Source organism: Chiloscyllium plagiosum, unplaced genomic scaffold (assembly GCF_037043375.1).
Source record: "Chiloscyllium plagiosum isolate Xiang-an unplaced genomic scaffold, Cpla_swu_hap1 HiC_scaffold_1, whole genome shotgun sequence".
In the NCBI taxonomy this organism is placed as follows: Eukaryota; Metazoa; Chordata; class Chondrichthyes; order Orectolobiformes; family Hemiscylliidae; genus Chiloscyllium; species Chiloscyllium plagiosum.
This window is the reverse complement of record NW_028270139.1, coordinates 121,120,133-121,138,605: the sequence shown is the minus strand read 5'-3', so window position 1 is coordinate 121,138,605 and position 18,473 is coordinate 121,120,133. Positions and strand designations below refer to the sequence as shown.

Here is an 18,473-nt window from a genome sequence, read left to right as displayed (position 1 = left end):
GTGGGGCTGGGGGAAAGTTAGCTGAGAATGCGATAATCTTATCATGAAGGAGGGCTCATGCCCGAAACGTCGATTCTCCTGCTCCTTGGATGCTGCCTGACCTGCTGCGCTTTTCCAGCAACACATTTTCAGCTATAAACCCCCATAGTCCAAGCAAACTTCCATTAACATGTCAGGAGGCATGTACCCGTTTAAAATAATAACTCTGGAAAGACTGACCTTGTCAATTTTTAAACACTTCACAATAATAAAACACTATATAACACTTGATTAAAATCTAAACTCTAAAAGAATTATATTAATGTCACACTGGTAGGTGGCCTATAGATCTGGCCCCTCCAGTTCATTCTATTAGACTTACTTGTCTTAACATTGAACATCTCAATCAGTCCACAAGTTGACTCTAGTGTGATATTCTAGTTCCTACCCCATGTCACATTGGTTTTATACCCTCCCAAGTGGCAGTAGCTAACTTCCCTGCAAGGATATTCCCCTTCCTCCAGTTTAGGGTGAAGCTTGCCCTTCGTGTACAAGTTATTCCTGCCCTGCAAGAGGTCCTAATGATCCAGATGAATCCATCCACATTCATATAAATTCAGACAGTCAAATTTGCAGAGGAAGCCATATGGTGAATCCAGAGTCAAGAGTGTGGTGCTGGAAAAGCACAGCAGATCAGGCAGAATCCAAGGAGCAGGAGAATCGACATTTCGGGCAAGCGTCCTTCAACAGGAATGAAGCTTGTGAGCCAAGGGGTTGAGATAAATGGGAGGGGGTGGGGCTGGGGGAAAGTTAGCTGAGAACGCGATAGGTAGATGAAGGTGGGGAGAAAGTGAGGACTGCAGATACTGGAGATCAGAGCTGAAAATGTGTTGCTGGAAAAGCGCAGCAGGTCAGGCAGCATCCAAGGAGCAGGAGAATCGACGTTTCGGGCATAATCCCTTCTTCAGGAATGAAGGTGGGGGTAATGGTGATAGGTCGGAAAGGAGGGTAGAGGGGATAGGTGGGAAGGAAGATGGACAGGCAGGACAGGTCATAAGGGCGGTGCCAAATTGGAAGGTCGAAACTGAGATAAGGTGGGTGGTGGGGAAATGAGGAAACTGGTGAAATCCACATTGATCCCATGTGTGCAGGGTCCCGAAGCGGAAAATGAGGCGTTCTTCCTCCAGGTGTCAGGTGGTTAGGGAGTGGCGATGGAGGAGGCCCAGGACCTGCAGGTCCTTGGCACAGTGGGAGGGGAAGTTGAAGTGTTCAGCCACAGGGCATTGGGGTTGGTTGGTGCGGGTGTCCCAGAGATGTTCTCTGAAGCACTCTGCAAGTAGGCGCCCTGTCTCCCAATGTAGAGAAGACCGCATTGGGAGCAACAGATACAGTAAATGACATGTGTAGAAGTGCAGGTAAAACTCTGATGCATGTGGAAGGCTCCTTTGGGGCCTTTGGCAGAGGTGAGTGGAGAGGTGTGGGATCCAACCAGGGATCAGGTTATCTAGATCTTGTGATGTGTAATGCGGCAGGGTTAATAAAGTCAGAGTAAAAGATCCCCTTGGGAACAGTGGCCATAGCATGGTGGAATTTAGCATTCAGTTTGAGATGAAGGAAAATGGGCTGGACTCAGTTTAAATAAGGGTAATTACAAAATGGTGCTCAGTTTAAAAAAGGGTAATTACAAAAAATTGAGGGCAGAGCTGTCTGGAGTGGGCTGGGAAAGACGTTTAGCAGCAAAGACAGATGAGGATAAAATGACAGTCATTTAACAAAATAGTTCATGACTCAAAGCAAAGATATATCTCTGTGAAGAAGGATTGTCAGAAGGGGATAAGCCAACTATGGTGAGAGATTAAGGATAATATCAGATTGAAAATAAAACATACAACGCGGTAAAGATTAGTGGTAAATTAGTGGATTGGGAAAGTTTAAAACAGATAACAAAAGACAACCAAATCAAATAATGAACAGGAAGAAAATACGCTTTGGGGGTAAACATGTAAGTAATTTTAAGGTGGACAGCAAGAAGGTTTTTAAATATACAAAAAGGAAGCGAGAAGCCAAACTGAACATCAGTCCTTTAGAGAATGAGGCTGGGGGAATAATAAAAGGACCAGGAAATAGAGGAGGATTTAATAAACACTTTGCATCTGCTTTCACAGTAGAAGATAGAATAATTACTAATTTAAGGGGAAAAATGGAGAGGAAATAAATACCTAACTTTCACTGGAGAAAATGGGTTAGGTAAACTAATGGGCCTAAAGACCGTTAAATGCCCCGGAATTGATAGGATGCATCCTTGGATATGAAAGGAAGTAGATACATAGATAAATTACTACCAATGTACCAGCTTTCAGGAATTCTTAGATCCTTTGGCTTTATAAAGGAGTAATCAAGCCTGAAAGTTTTACTAGAATTCTTTGAGGAGGAAAAGAGTAGGAGAGATAAAGGGTAACAGTGAATGTAATATGTTTGGATTTTCAGAGGTACCTGATAAGGTACCGCACATTCGGCTACTTAATAAGAGCCTATGATGATGGAGGCAGTATATTAGCGTAGATTGAGGAAAGGCTTACTAATAGGTTAGTTGGGATACAGGGGGCACTTTCAGGATGGCAAACTGTAACTAATGGTTGTCACAGAAAACAGTACTTGGGTCACAATTATTTGCAATATATATTAATGACTTGAATGGGGAAACTGAATGTATTTCAGGCACGTTTGTGCATGACTTAAAACTGGAAGGGAGGGCAACTGGTGAGGATGAAACAAAAAGTCTGCAAAGGAATGTAAACTGGTTAAACGAGTGGGCAAAAAAATGTGATATAAAGTGGGAAAATGTGAGGTTATGCACTTCGGCAGGAAAAATAGAGGAGGTGAATATTATTTCAATACCACTAAGTTGCAAGGGACGGTGCTAAGACCTTGAAGATGGCCATTGTCTGGAATTTGTGTGGCATAAATGTTTCTTAGCACTTGTCAGCCCAGTCTGGATATTGTCCAGATCTTGTTGAATTTGAACATAGACTGCTTCAGTATCTGAGGAGTCGCTAATGCTGCTGAACATTGTTTGTTGATGATAGCACATTCTCATTTCTGAACTTATTATGGAGGGAGGATTATTGATAAGGCAGTTGAAGATGGTTAGGTCTAGGACACTACCCAGAGAAACTCGTGCAGAGGTGTCCTTGAGCTGAAATGACTGACCCCCAACGACCACAATCATCTTCCTATGTCCCAGGTATGACTCCAACTAGCAAAAAGTTTGCACCGATACCTATTGATTCCAGTTTTTCTAGATTTCCTTGATGTCATACTCGGTTGAATGTAGCCTGATGTCAAGGGCTATCACTCTCACCTCATCTCTGAAATTCAACTGTTTTGTCCATGTTTGAACCAAGGTTGTAATGAGGTCAGGAGCTGAGTGGCCCTGGCAGAACACAAACTGGGCGTCACTGAGCAGGTTATTGCTGAACAGGTGCTATTTGATAGCACTGTTAATGACACTTTCCATCACTTTACTAATGTTTGAGAGGAGACTAATGGAGTAGTAATTGGCTGGGTTGAATTTGTTCAAGTTTAGTTGCACACACATATCTGGACAATTTTGCACATTGTCAACAGATGCCAGGTTGTAAGTTTACTGGAAGAGCTTGGCTCGGAGTGCAGCAAGTTCAGGATCTGAAGTCTTCAGTACTTCTGCTGACATATTGTCATGGTTTATCTGCTATCCAGGGCATTGAGCAATATTTTGAGATCAAATGAGATAGAATTGGTTGAAGACTGGTATTTGAGATGCTGGGGACCACTGGAGAAGGCTGAGATAGATCATCCACTCCACACTTCTGGCTGAATTTTGCTGCGAATATTTCAGACTTATATTTTGTACATTATGTTGGGTTTTTCTGTAAATGAGGGTGGGCATATTTGTGGAGCATCCTCCTGCACTGAGTTTGTTTAATTGTCCATCACCATTCATGACGGGATATGGCAGGACTGCAGAGCTTAGATCTAATCTGCTGGCTGTGGGATCACTTCGCTCTGTCTATCCACTGGCTTATACTAGTTGGCAAGCTGGTGGTTCTATTTGGTGGCTTCACCAGGTTTACACGTCATTTTCAGCTATGCCTGATGCTGCTCCTGGCATACCGTCCTGCAATCTCCATTGAACCAGGGTTGAACTCCTGGCTTGATAATGATGGTTAAATGGGAGGTATGCCAGGCTATGGGTTTGCAGATTGTGCTGGAGTACAATTCTGCTCCTGTTGATGGCCCCCACAGCACCTCTGAAAGCTAGTGCTTCCAAATAAACCTGTTGAACTATAACCTGGCGTTATGTGATTTTTAACTTTGTCCACCCCAGTCCAACACTGGCTCTTCCACACCATGGCTGCCATTTAGCACAGTGGAAGGTATTCTCAATGTGAAGACAGGACTTCACCTCCATAAGGACTGTGCAATGGTCATGCTTACCAAAACTGCAATGAACAATGCATCTGCAGCTGGCAGATGGGTAAGGATGAGATCGAGTATGTTTTCTTTTCCTCTATGTTTGTTCTCTCACCACCTGATGTAAATGTTGATGCAGTAAGCTCCACACAACCTGACGAACGACAATGTTTCTGCTTCACACAAGGAGTTTAGTATGAGATCCCAATGAAGACAGACATGTCATCTGATAGATGTTGGTTTGTGTCTAACTGGTCAATGTAACTTTTAGCAATTGCTATTATATAACAAATCTGTGTAAGACAAGTGCCTCTTCGCATTAAACCTCTACAGAGGCTTATCCTCAACCAATGTGATTTAGATGGGTTCTTAAATTCAGAATAAGAATTGCTGGCAGCGCTCTATGCAAACCACAAGCTCAGTAGTTGGGCACCACAACACATGACATTGAATGGTAAAATTGCCTAGGTGGCACCAAACTGCCAACAATAATTTATTCTTGAACTGAAGTCAGTTTTACACAGACCAGAAATCAAGGAGCTCCCAGGTTAGACTTGGACAATAGCAACAATGGCAGAAAAATTGGCCTTAGCACATAAAAAATGAGTGAAGCACACTTTCAGTAAAAGTGCATGAATTTCAGTGGAGACTATCTCAGGCTTGGCAATGAAGTCTGCCTCATTTCACTGCTCACTGTCTGAATTCACAAATTCAAAATAATGACAAATGACTAGGTGAAATAACACAAAGCTGTCAAATTGTACCCTACTGTAGCATTAAGTATACAAAAATAGTCTATTTTTACTTTGTGTTTGGAATGTCTAAGAATTAGCACTTATACAACATTATTTATCTTAAACTTCTGAAGCAATTAGAATTTTAAAATGTGAAGTCTACAAATGAGGAAGAACCATGAAGACTAAACTGGAGACATTTACTTTGTATTATCCTATCCGTGTTACCACAATAATATATAATTAATATGAACATCATGATGCCCTTTTATTTTATATGGAATGCCTCACAAGTGTGTCTGTCATCCTTGCACAAGGACCATGTCAATCTTCTCTGTATCATTTCATTTTCAGTAAACATGTGTTTTCGACAATCTTACCTGGAAGTATTAATAGAGTTTAAAAATTCTTTGTAGATTATTCAGAGTTTATTTGCGCTTTTTTTCAAACAACTGTCTCTCAACTGAAATCAAATTACACTAAGGGAAGAATCCTGTGCCCTCCCGGTGGCACGTTTGGTGATGAGGGTTATATTTATTTCAGCAGAAGCACGCTAGATGGGGACCACCATCTCCGGTCTCTACTCAGATTAACTCCATAGCAGGAAGGCCATGGATGATGTTCCTGCTCATTGAGTGGAATTAACCTGGTATTAACCTCACTGCTGGTATTAACCTGGAAATGGGCAGGAGGTATGTTTCTCAATTGAGTTGCTGGCATCGGAATGGCTAGTTGACCTAAGGTGGCCGAACTTCAGTGTCTTTGATTGTGGCCAAAGGACTGTTCCTGGTCTATAAGTGGAACAAGATGAGGAGTATAAAGGTAGTGCTTTTTAACATGCTGTCCAGCCAGTAGCCAAGACCCACCCCCTCTCCCCAATCACCCCCTCCCCCAACCCATTGCTTCCAAAAGATTCTGTGCCAAGGGTTCCTTGATCTAATGGATGGTAACTTTATGCATTTAAGCTGCTTGTCAACATACAATCAACTTTAAGTGTTTCAGAGATTGCAATGCTGAACCAAATGACAGCATGATTACGAAATGATAGCAACATTCAAATGCGTCAAGTGAAAACAGTAAAGCTTGTTGTACCCTTTGATTTAAAGGTAAACAGTAAGTTTTGATTATCCTCTTTGTCATACCATGTCTCTCAGGGAGAAAGTGAGGTCTGCAGATGCTGGAGATCAAAGTTGAAACTTTATTGCTGGGACAGCACAGCAGGTCAGGCAGCATCCAGGGAACAGGAGATTCGACGTTTCGGGCACAGGCCCTTCTTCAGGAGAGTGTCATGAGATTATGAGCCATGATAAAAAGCCTTGGTTGAGTATTGCTGGTTCAGGACATTCTTATTTGTTTAGAATATTCATATATTATTCTGAAACATGAATTAATTGTGACAACTATTCAGAAGCAAGGCACAAACTTGCAGGATCCAGTTCATGTGATCACATACAAGTTTCAATGTTTCACATCTGTGGTCTTCTATTAAAGCTGATAAAATATTATTGACTGAAATGTTAACTCTGTTTAAGTCCTCACAGATACTGCCGGACTTGCTGTGTGTTTCCAGCATTTTAAAATTATATTCCAGATTTTCAGCATCTGCAATGCTTTGCTTATTTTTTATTTGTTTGTGGGAATAGGACATTATTGGCTCAACCAGCATCTGATGCCCATCCCTAACTGCCCATAGAACAGGTTAGAGTCAACCGAAGAATTATGTATCTGAAGTCACATGTCGGCCAAACAGCATAAAGATGGCAGATGTCCTTCCCTAAATGACATTTGTAAAACAGTTTTTTTGTGTGACAATCGATATATGATTGGGTTTGCATTTCATTGTTTCTTTTTATTTCACCATCTGCCATGATTGAATTCAACCCCATATCCACAGAATATTAGATGAAAAGAAAATGTACTGCAAAATTGCAGCTGGTCTGGCAGCAGCTTTTGAGACAGAAAAACAGAATTAACATTTTGAGTCTCACACTCAGAATATTAGCCTGGGATTGTGGGTTACTGATGACACTACCTCCCCGCCCCCCCATAATGATTTAGTATAGAATTTTGCATCTAAGGCCCAGTACATCTCCACTGACAACACGCTAAAGGCAGTAGTGAACCGATCCTAGTGTTTTTCTCTTTTTCATACATTTGCCAATACTTCAAGTGAACATTCCATCACAAACATTTGGTTTTTTTTCTGTAACCAGCAAGCTGAAAATACAGTTTGTCTTTTCACAGGCAAACCAATCAGAATGTACAATTTATGTTGAATGAGCTTATAAATGTAACTGAGGTGCATTCATAAGTTCAAAAAGCTTTTAATGCGAAAAGATAAATATTGATGAAGTCAGTTTGTCCATTCAGAAAAAAAACTCACGCTATAAACATTTTTAATAGTCTCTTAAATTGTTCCCAGATTACTAGGCACACTACTAAAGCCAGTTTGTTCAGTACACATTTTATCTCTAATTTAATAACTCGTTAAAAATAATTTTGGTCAATCTATCTTTTCAGATCCCATTAACTGCATGACCAGTATATGTCTTTCATGGGGAGAAAGTGAGGTCTGCAGATGCTGGAGATCAGAGCTGAAAATGTGTTGCTGGAAAAGCGCAGCAGGTCAGGCAGCATCCAGGGAACAGGAGAATCAAATTCCTGAAGAAGGGCTTATGCCCGAAACGTTGATTCTCCTGTCCCTGAATGCTGCCTGACCTGCTGCGCTTTTCCAGCAACACATTTTCAGCTATGTCTTTCATGGGGATTTGTTTATTCTTTACTGACATTATTAATGACTCTGCCCCAAAGTTTGCAGTCAAGTAAGTCCTCAAGTTTCTTACCTCTGGTCCTCAGACTATGATATTTCTGAATTCTGAATTTAATTCCCTGATATGGATATTATCCATAAGATGCACTATAATTTCCATGCTTCCTATGTAATCTGGATCACTTATTGTTATCGACTCAACGCATGAGCTACCTTTACTGTATTCCTGGCAACACTGAATCATAGAGTCATAGAATTATACAACACCAGGTTATAGTCCAACAGATTTATTTGAAGCACTAGCCTTTGGACCGCTACTCCTTCAACAGGTCTACATCAGCACTCCAAAAACTAGTGCTGCCAAATAAACCTGTTGGACTATAACCTGGTGTTGTGTGATTTTTAACTTTGTCCACCCCAGTTCAACACCAGCTCCTCTAAATTATAGAGTTATACAATATGAAAATGGGCTTTTCAGCCCATCTCATTCATGCCAACCAAGTTTCCTAAACTGAACTAGTCCCATTTGTCTGTGTTTGGCCCATATGCCTTTAAACCTTTATCCATGTACCTGTCTAAATGTCTTTTAAATGTTGTAACTATACACCTTGTTACAACCCCCTCTGACAGCTTGTTCCATTTACGCACCACCTTCTGTGTGGAAGAAGTTGCCCCTCAAGTTCCTTTTAAAACCTCTCACCTCAAACCGATGTCATCTAGTTTTGGACTCCCCTACCCTGAGGAAAAAAAAACCTTTGTTATTTACCTTATCTATGCCCCTTATGATTTTATAAAACTCTATAAGGTCACCTTCTGATGCCTCAAGGAAAGAAGTTCCAGCCTATTCAGCCTCTTTTTATAACTCAGACCTGGACATCCCAATTCCTGTACTCCATGCTCTGACCGACAAAGTCAAGCCTTCTTCACCACCCTGTCTATCTGTGATACCACATTCATGGAACTATGTAGCTGCACCCCTAGGTTCTCCATTCGACAACATTCGCCAGAGCCCTGCCATTAACTATGTCTGTTCTGCCCTGGTTTATCTTACCAAAATGCAACACCTTACATTTACCTGAAGTAAACACCATCTGCACTGTTCCTTGTGCACTGGCCCAGTTGATCAAAATCCCATTACACTCTTAGATCATGTATAAATCATGTTATCACAAGTACCAAATGAGGATGCAAAACATTTGAGTATTCCCAATTTGTATTTTAACTGACTGAAATCTCTAACTAAATTAACTATGTTTCCACATGCACCTATTTAATATTTTCATCCAGCAAACCAAACTAAATCCTTCTCATTTCTAACTTCTGTTTGTCTGTAATATACCTGCATTTACCTTGAATAATATTTGGCTTTTTTAACAAAGATGTCAAACAAAGAATAGGTATTGTGCCATTTTTCACCTTCTTCAACTCTCAGGCATGTCTGACACTTAACACCCATTACCTGCTTTTTTCCTGGCTACCATTGTTTCAAAACTCTCTTTATCCTCATTATTTGTTTTCATGGTCTTCAATAAATTATATTTTGACATTACTGTAAACTTTTACACAACACAATTGTATTTTTTTGAAATACTTTATTTAACTGGCAATTCCAAGAGTGAGCTCACTCCACTTTACACAGGACCACATTGAGCACCAGGGTATGAAAATTCTCAACCATAAGAAACAGCAGTTGCAGATCTTAAATGTGTTTGTCAAATCATGTCTCCCAGTAGAGTAAAGCAAAAGAATCTCCTGTTGATTCCATGCCCTGTTCTATGCATGTAGCCATTGAAGGTGCATCCTTTACCAAAAGGATTCAAGTCACAAGCTGCAGTAACTTTGATCAAATTTTACACCTTATCTTCAAACCCAGTTAAACTCAAAAGCTGGGGAAAAAATAACTCCATAAAATAAATTAACTAATTCTGCTCATATGTTTTCTTTATTCTTTCATGGGATATGGGTGCTATTAATAAAGCCAACATTTGCTCCCCATCCCTTCAATTTGCTAAACCACTTCAGAGGGCAGTTAAAAGTCAACCAACTTGTTTTGGGTTTGGATAGGGGCAGGACAATATATAGGCTAGTATATAGGCTAGACCAGGTAAGGACAAGGTTTTTTTTTAAAATGCTCCCTTGTCACCATTACTAAGACTAGCTTTCAATTCCAGACTTATTTAACTGAATTGAAATTCCTCTATATGCTGTGGTGAGATTTGTATTTACAACCCCTGATCATTAGCCTGGGGTTGATGGATTACAGTCCAATCAAATGATCACTGCCACCACATAAAATTTTGGGAAAGTTTGGGATATGGTTAATTAAGTCATTAGCAATGTTGGTAGTGAATATTTATGGTCAAAATGCAGTGCCAAACCAGGATTACTTTGGGGTGAAGAAGCATTGTTGCAGTGGTTACAAATGAGACCAGCATTTTATTCCAAATTTATTAATTAAATAAATGTAAGTTCCACTAGCTGTTATGAGTATTAGTCTGGGCCTCTGGATGACTAGGGTCCAGTAACCATCATCCCATATCTTGTTAGCAACAACAAGAAGGTACACAGTACTGTGGAAACAGTTCATAAACTTAAAAAGTGCACATCCATGCTCACAGTTTCACTGCATATATTATTGCCATAGCAACATATTTGCCCTGTGGTCCATTGCTAATGCTAGCAAACAAGTTCTAAAGTAAAACTCACTTAACTATGCAATCTGCAAGTAAGGCTATGTATGACTTTCTGTATCATGGTGTATGCTGTGTCTCATTAGCATAACACAGTTAGAATTAACTGCTTATTATTCAACGTACTGGAAATGGTGGGAATGGCAGAAGATGATCTGTTGAATGGGGAGGGCGGTAAGGTGAAAGGTATCCCCACAAATTTATTGGTAGGAAGTTCAAGGATCTTAGACTCAGCAATGAAGAAGTGCTATGTTAATAAATCAAGATGATGTATAACTTGGAGAGAAACTCTGAAGCAGAAGGTGGACCATTTTCTCAGTTCTAGGAGAGAGACTATAATACCATAGGACATCAGTAAAGATGTCAATCATTCAGCCTATCATTCCAAGAGACCATGGCTGATCTGACAATTCTCCACTTTACTCCATTACTCTTGACTCCCTTACTGACTAAAAATCTCTCAGTGTTGAAAAGGGAAGGGGTCAAAGCAGATGCGCAGGAAATGGGTCAGACATGGCTGAAGGCCCTGTCAACCATGTTAATGGAAATCCTTGGACGAGGAAAAAGGAAAGTATTTCTGAAGTGCTGCTGTAGAGGACTGCATCATCTGAGAAATTGGAAAAATTGAGTGGTGTTCTTTTAGGTCATAAGATACAAGGAAGTGGAGTAAAAGGTAGCTGGGGCTTACAACCGATACTACTTGATAACCTGCCCTCAGAAATAGAAACAGAGAAGTTGAGGGAAGAAGCAAAATGGATCAGGTGAAAATGAGAGATGGATGAAAATCGAATGCAAAGTTGAGGAAGTTTTTTTGAGTTCAAGTCAAGTGCAGGAAATGATACAATTACAGTCAGTGATGCACTGGGAAAAGTGTCAAGGGAAGGAATCTGAATTAGGAATGGAACAAGAAATGTTCAACACATCCTACACAAATGATGGGATAGCTGGGTACAAAAGGGCACCAACAGCAACACCTTTTATTTGAAAGACGTGTGATGAAGTAAATGAAAAATTGTCCAATGAAAGAACACATTCAGCCATTAGCATTACCAATCCCATTACTGTAAATTGTTTGTCAGTTGATCTCTCCTACCTGCCACCCTACGACTGACCTTCACTTTGTTCATCTTTCATCTGCCTCCTCCTTTCCCCTTAAATATCTATTACATTTCTATATCCCTTCAATTCTCAAGTCCTCAGTCCTGAGACATTAAATCTGCTTCTGTCACTGCAGATGTTTCCAAGTCTGCTGAGTATTTCTTGAATTTTCTGTTTTTATTTCAGGTTCCAGTTTTCCATGTGTGTCTCCTTCATCTGATTTCCGTTGAATGTGTGAAGGGTGAGAGACAAAATGAGAGCCACAAGCATGGTATCTTGAGTCATTGCATTGAATTGTGGGGATTTTTGGTGTTATAACATTGAGCAGTGGAATGAGGTGGGTTAAGTAGATCTCCACTGGAAATTTTCTGTTTAAGTCTCAGGCAGTTGCTGAGATAGTGGCTATTATCGTTTGTATCCTTTATCTCTTTCAAATACATCGAGTGCAATCCTGCAAGATAACGTACAGAATAATCTCGCCTTCTAAGATCTATTTCAAAGGTGACACATCAGAATAAAATACAAGCACAGAGGAGTCAATAATACGCCAGAAACTGCATCATCCTCCATATCATCATACTAACATGGCAACAATATTCTAACATTGCATTCTATCGTCTGATTAACATTAATCTTTAACAGAAAACCCTGTAACGTATTGCAGTTTAATAGAATGAAAGGGAAACTATTTTCAATACTTTGTCTATTCAAAACATCAGAAACGAAAGTTCTCTCCTTCTTAAAGTACCAAAAGTAAATGCAAATTAATCCACATGAACTCGAGATTTTACATTTTTTCATCATTGTATAAATAATTTGGATGAGGATACAGGAGGCATGGGCAATACGTTTGAGGATGCTGCCAAAATGGATGGAAGAATGGACAGTGAAGAAGAAGGTTTTCTAAGAGGACAACAGGATCTTGATCAACTGGGCTAATGGGTCAAGGAATCGCACATGGAGTTTAATTTAATAAAAGTGAGGTGTTGGATTTGGTAAGGCTAAACAGGGCAAGACTTGCACAGTTAATGGCAGTAGACAGGTTTGGTGAGGGCAATCTTGTCTTCATTGGTAATTGGGTACAGGAGTTGGGACATCATGTTACAGCTGAACAAGACATTGGTAAGGCCTCATTTGGAGTATTACATACGATTCTGGTCACCTTGCTGTAGGATGTTATTAAACTGGCAAAGGTGCAAAAAAGATTTACAAAGATGTTACTGAGACTGGAGGATTTGAGTTATAACAACAGACTGGGTAGATGAGACTTTTTCCCTGGAGTGTAGGAGGTTGAGTGGTGACTTTATAGAGGTTTATAAAATTATGATAAGGTGAATAGCCAAGATCTTTTCCCAGGGTAGGGGAGGCACCTAGAAGGCACAGGTTTAAGATGAGAGAGGAAAGAATTACAAAGGAACCTGAGGTGCAACTTTTTACATAGTGGGTGATGTATGTATGGAATACTTTGCCAGAGGAAGTGGTAGAGATGGGTACAATTACCACATTTAAATAGGCATTTGGACAGTACATAGGTAGGAAAGGTTTAAAAGGATATAGGCCAAATGCAGGCAAATTGCACTAATTCAGTTTAGGCAATCTGGTCAGCATGGACGAATTGGGCCGAAAGGCCTGTTTCCGTGCTGTATGACTGTATTGTATGCCCTTGGTTTTTGCTTTTTATTTGATTTTATAGGATGCAACTCAGAGGTCCACGTCACCCCTTACCTGGTGTAATTTCCCAGTGGGGGCTATTGGATTACCACAGGAGTGTGGCCCTTCTTCTTCTAAGCAAAGAGCGGGCACCCTGGACCCCCATCACAGCATCATTACCAATACCCTGCTGCAAATAGATAATTCAATGTAAACATTCAGTAGTGGATTTAATTTGACAATTCCCTTGGTTTTGTGAATACAGGTCTATTATCCATACAATATACATCCGCAGAACGTGTCTTAAAGGCATAATGTTTATGCCACGTTGTGTCATTTTGTTTAATTTGATTAACATCTAATTTAGTTAATTGCTTGGAATTTGGGCAGCTAACAAATAGGAGCATTATGATAACCAGCTGGTCCTGAACAGATCATTTCTCTCTCTGTGTTTCTGTCTCAACAGGCATACTCTCCTCGGTAATGTGCTGGCTGCACTATGGTATGCACTTTTTTGCTGTTAAAATTACAATATAGATCAAAAGCAGTGGCAGGCATTCTCATACTCATCAAACCTTGTTCACTATTGGTTTCTGAAATACTACACTCAAGCCTTCAAAATGTTTCATCAACTGATGCCTTTATCCATCAATAAAACAAGGACTAAGCTGTCCAAAGGAGCATGTGACAGCACAGGAGTAGACATCCACCTCATATAGAATCCCTACAGTGTGGAAGCAGGCCATTCAACCCATCGGGTCCACACTGCCCTTCCAAAGAGCATCTCACCCAGATCCAGCCCCCTTACCCTATCCCTGTAATCCTGCATTTCCCATGGCTAACCCACCTAGCCTGCACATTCCAGAACACCATGGGCAATTTAGCATGGCCTTTCCACTTATCCTGCATATCTGTGGACTGTGGGAGGAAACCAGAGTATCCAGAGGAAACCCACACAGACATAGGGGGAATGTGCCAACTCCACACAGCCAGTCACCCGAGATTGGAATTACTGTGAGACAGCAGTGCTAACCATTGAGCCACTGTGCTGCCCCCACATGAAGCTGAACCCTACATGCCTATTCCAAAAGATAGTCGGACTTGTATTGAATATCTGATTTGTATTAATAAATTAAAGAAAAATAGCTCCCATTTACCACTACAAACATTGGGAATTCCTTTCAGTCAGAAGAATCAATAGTTTAAATCATCCCCATCTCCAGCATAGATTTATTTATTCCAACATCCAACTAAAAATGAAATTCATGTCCACGGAGATGCATGCAGCATGCTGTAATTGGCTGATAGTTTCTCAGCTCTCTTACAAATAGCATTGAGTAGATTGCTAAAACTCCATGTTGGAACAGGCTGCTCACACTCAATGGTGACCGCTGATGTATGAGACTTTGGAAAGGCACTGGAGCATTAAGATTGTCTGAAAGACTGCTCATCCGCATAAGAAAGCTGGCAGACAGGTTGGTTAGTTAGTTAGAAATTCCCTTGTCTAACTGCATATGGAGCATGTTTTATCTCCCACTGCTGTCTCTTCGGAGCAAGATCGATGCCTCTCAAGTACTTTCTCACCCAACAAACTGTGGTTTTCCTCAGTTCTGAGAAACAGTCATATCTGATTTAAAACATGAACTCTATTCCTCCCTCCACAGATGGGGGCAGACGGATGTCAGGCCTGCTCAGCATTTCCAGCACTATTTTTATTCATGGTTCTCCTTAATTGGTCTTTATATTTACATATTGTAATAGGTTTAGTTTGGCTCTAGGTTTCTTCAGTTTGGGGTGGCATGATGGCTCAGTGGTGAGCACTGTTGTGTCACAGTGTCAGGGATCCAAGTTCGATTCCCACCTTGGGCAACTGTCTGTGGGGAGTTTGCACATTTTCTCTCTGTCTGTGTAGGTTTCCTCCCACAGCCTAAAATGTGCAAATTAGATGAATTGGCTGTGCTAAATTGCCCATAGTGTTCAGGGATGTGTAGCTTAGATACATTAGTCTAGGGTAAATGTAGAACAGTAGGGGCATGGGTATGGGTGGGTTACTCTTCAGAGGATCAGTGTGGACTTGTTGGACCATAAGGCCTGTTTTCACACTAGGGATTCTGTGATTCTAAAAGCCATTTTATGATGGGGATGTTCTTATTTTAGACCATAAATACACAGAAGGGGGATTAATGGTTTTCCTCTTAATGAGCTGCTAATTTTCTACTCATCTGGCTTCTATCTTTTGACCCTTCTGACTTGATTGCTTTTTCCAGAAGTTAGACTGTCACAAGCAGCAATAGCAGCATCACTTACGTGGAGGTAAAATACCTCTATAGCAATCGGTGTAAGTTGTGATCCAGGGTGGCAAAGCTTATAGGGTGAATCTTTTTTTTTGGCCAAGTGTGAGTTGTGTCAAATTTCCTTTCAAGGATTTCCATCATAAATCCAAGCAAGACGTCTTGCCACATCTTACCAAACTTGCCTCATGAACTATCAACTCTTCCCCTACAGCATCTCACACAATTGGGGCGACACAGTGGCACAGTGGTTAGCACTGTAGCCTCACAGTGCCAGAGACCCGGGTTCAATTCCCGCCTCAGGTGACTGACTGTGTGGAGTTTGCATGTTCTCCCCGTGTCTGCGTGGGTTTCCTCCGGGTGCTCCGGTTTCCTCCCACAGTCCAAAGATGTGCAGGTCAGGTGAATTGACCATGCTAAATTGCCCGTAGTGTTAGATAAGGGGTAAATGTAGGGGTATGGGTGGGTTACGCTTCAGCAGGGCGGTGTGGACTTATTGGGCCGAATGGCCTGTTTCCACACTGTAAGTAATCTAATCTAATTAAGCCACAATTCACTGGAGATCCAGGGTGCTAGTGCCATATTTAAAAAGGCCGCTGTACTCTTGGATGAGCAGTGGCACTCCAATGTTGTCCTACTTATGGTCAGCAACAGAGTGACAATTTCAAACAAGGGGAAGATGGTGCCACGATTCTCTGACAAGGTCCTGGAAGGGTTGTACAAAAGAAGGTGGGCCTCCTTTTCCACACGGACTGACACTTGGAGGCACAGCATCAGACCCTGGCAGCTTGGTCTGAGATCATTAACCAGGTCGATGCAGTCTCCTTGGTCTGAAGTGGCAGTCAGCAGTGCTGTGACCAATGACCTTCTCTGCTCTGTCAGCGTATGTGCCACACTCTTCTTCCTGCCTCTCACATTCACACTACTCTGCTACTGCACCCAACTCCCACCAAAGCTCATGCTCTGCCATACAGGGGCCTCAGTGGTTAGCATAACTGCCTCACAGCACCAGGATGCAATTCTGGCCTCAGGCTAATGACTGTGTGGAGTTTGCAGATTCTCCCCATGTCTGCGTGGGTTTCCTCTGGGCGTTCCAATTTCCTCCCACAGTTCAAAGATATGCAGGTTAGATGGATAGGCCATGCTAAATGTGGGCATAGAGTGGGGGGAGGGTTGGTGCAGACTGCATGGGCCAAACAGCCTCTTTCTGCACTTTGGGATTCTATAATTCTCTGATTATTGCAAGCAACATCTTCTCTCACTCGTTCTCACTTCCCTCTCAACCTCCCACACCATGCCCTCAACACTGCCTAGTCAATCACTCAGGACACCTTGCCACCTACATCAGCTGTGCCAATTTCACCATACTGAATTCCTCTCTTTACTTCCTTGCAGGAGTCTAGAGCAGGGAATGAAAATCCAAGAAGGGTGAACAATATTAGGCTCCTCCCTAAGAAGGAGGAGATTATCCTGGCTGGCTCAGAAGACTGGGACCACTCCTGAGGGGATGTTGAAATATGCATGTACCACCAACTAAGTAAACTTCACTCATTATTCCACTAATCCTGCAGTCAATGTCATTCATTACTCACCACTGCTAACCACCCTTGTGTCCTGCAGTGAGATGTCCACAGCCTCAGTGCAGAATAAGTCTTTCCCCATCACAAATCAGCTCCTCAGTCGCTGAAATGAAGAATACTGGGGCCTCCTTCAGCCCCGATACTAACAGCTTGGTTAGAACGGTGGCTTTGGAGAGGTTGGCAGCACAAGCTGGTGGGCATCTCCCAGTGACAGCTTCACAGCTGGCAAAGGGAGAAATGCCCCAAGCCACAGGCATTTCAGGACTGGAAGAGACCAGGCAGCTGCTCAGTCCAAGGTAGGAAAGGATCCTGTAGTTTAGGCAACCCGGGACTTCATGCATATGTACAGGGAGGAAAAGAAGCAGTATACAGGGATACGAGATACAATGGCTCTCTTTGCCGAGAAGCTGCAGGAATACAACAACAAGTGCAACCATCTGAATGCCTCCTTGGGCAGGTTGGAGCAACGTTGGGGTGGCACAGTGGCTCGGTGGATAGCAGTGCTGCCTCACAGCATCAGGGACCTGGTTCAATCCACACAGACAGTCACCCAAAGGTGACAATAAATTCATTTCAACTCAGTTCAATTCAATTGTTGGAGGTGATTCCCTCGATTTCCAGGAGCAGCAATTACTGTGGTATATGCTGTTGCATTGTTTTGGAATTTTGGAAAATAAAAGTCAAAACAACAGCAGTTTTAAAAGGAGAAGATTAGACAAAGGAAGCACATGGTGAGGTCAGTGCAGGAGAGAGAGAGAGAGAGAAAGAAAGAAACTGACGTTGCCTTTGATGTTTGAATTCGTGTATCGCTGGTCATCGGAGTGCGCCTGGGAAAATTAACAAACAGTGAAATTCGCAACTGATCTTGGAGGAACTGTTTGAGCGAAGTTCACAGCACAGAATCAGATAAGTTCATTGTTTAACTGGACTACAGAAAGTCCGCAGTAGTGAGTAGAGTGGGCTTTTTCCTGATTATATGGTTTTGGAGATATGTCTCTTGATTAAACTTAAAATATAAGCCATAACTATTGATTTAACCTGGGGCAGAGTTTGTAGAGGAATAAGACGGTGATATTTTCTGGGTCTGCAGATTTTGAAGGAGCAAAAATGGCCTTTAGTAGAGTGATATGTGCTTCTTGTCAGATGTGGAAGTTTAAAGAGAGTTTAAGGGTTATTGCAGATTATATCTGCCATTCACTCATTGAGTTCAGCCCAGCGGTATCCATCTG

The 18,473-nt window shown here is 41.6% G+C and overlaps 1 protein-coding gene and 1 non-coding gene across 2 annotated transcripts in view; both read right to left on the bottom strand.

The window, feature by feature from the left end:
* adamts12 (ADAM metallopeptidase with thrombospondin type 1 motif, 12) overlaps positions 1–18,473 on the bottom strand; it is a 569,649-nt gene that overhangs the window by 518,088 nt on the left and 33,088 nt on the right. The gene's annotated exons all lie outside the window — the stretch shown is intronic.
* Positions 5,437–5,540, bottom strand: LOC122555989 (U6 spliceosomal RNA). The gene has a single exon (XR_006313413.2). It is a non-coding gene; the product is annotated as a U6 spliceosomal RNA (small nuclear RNA).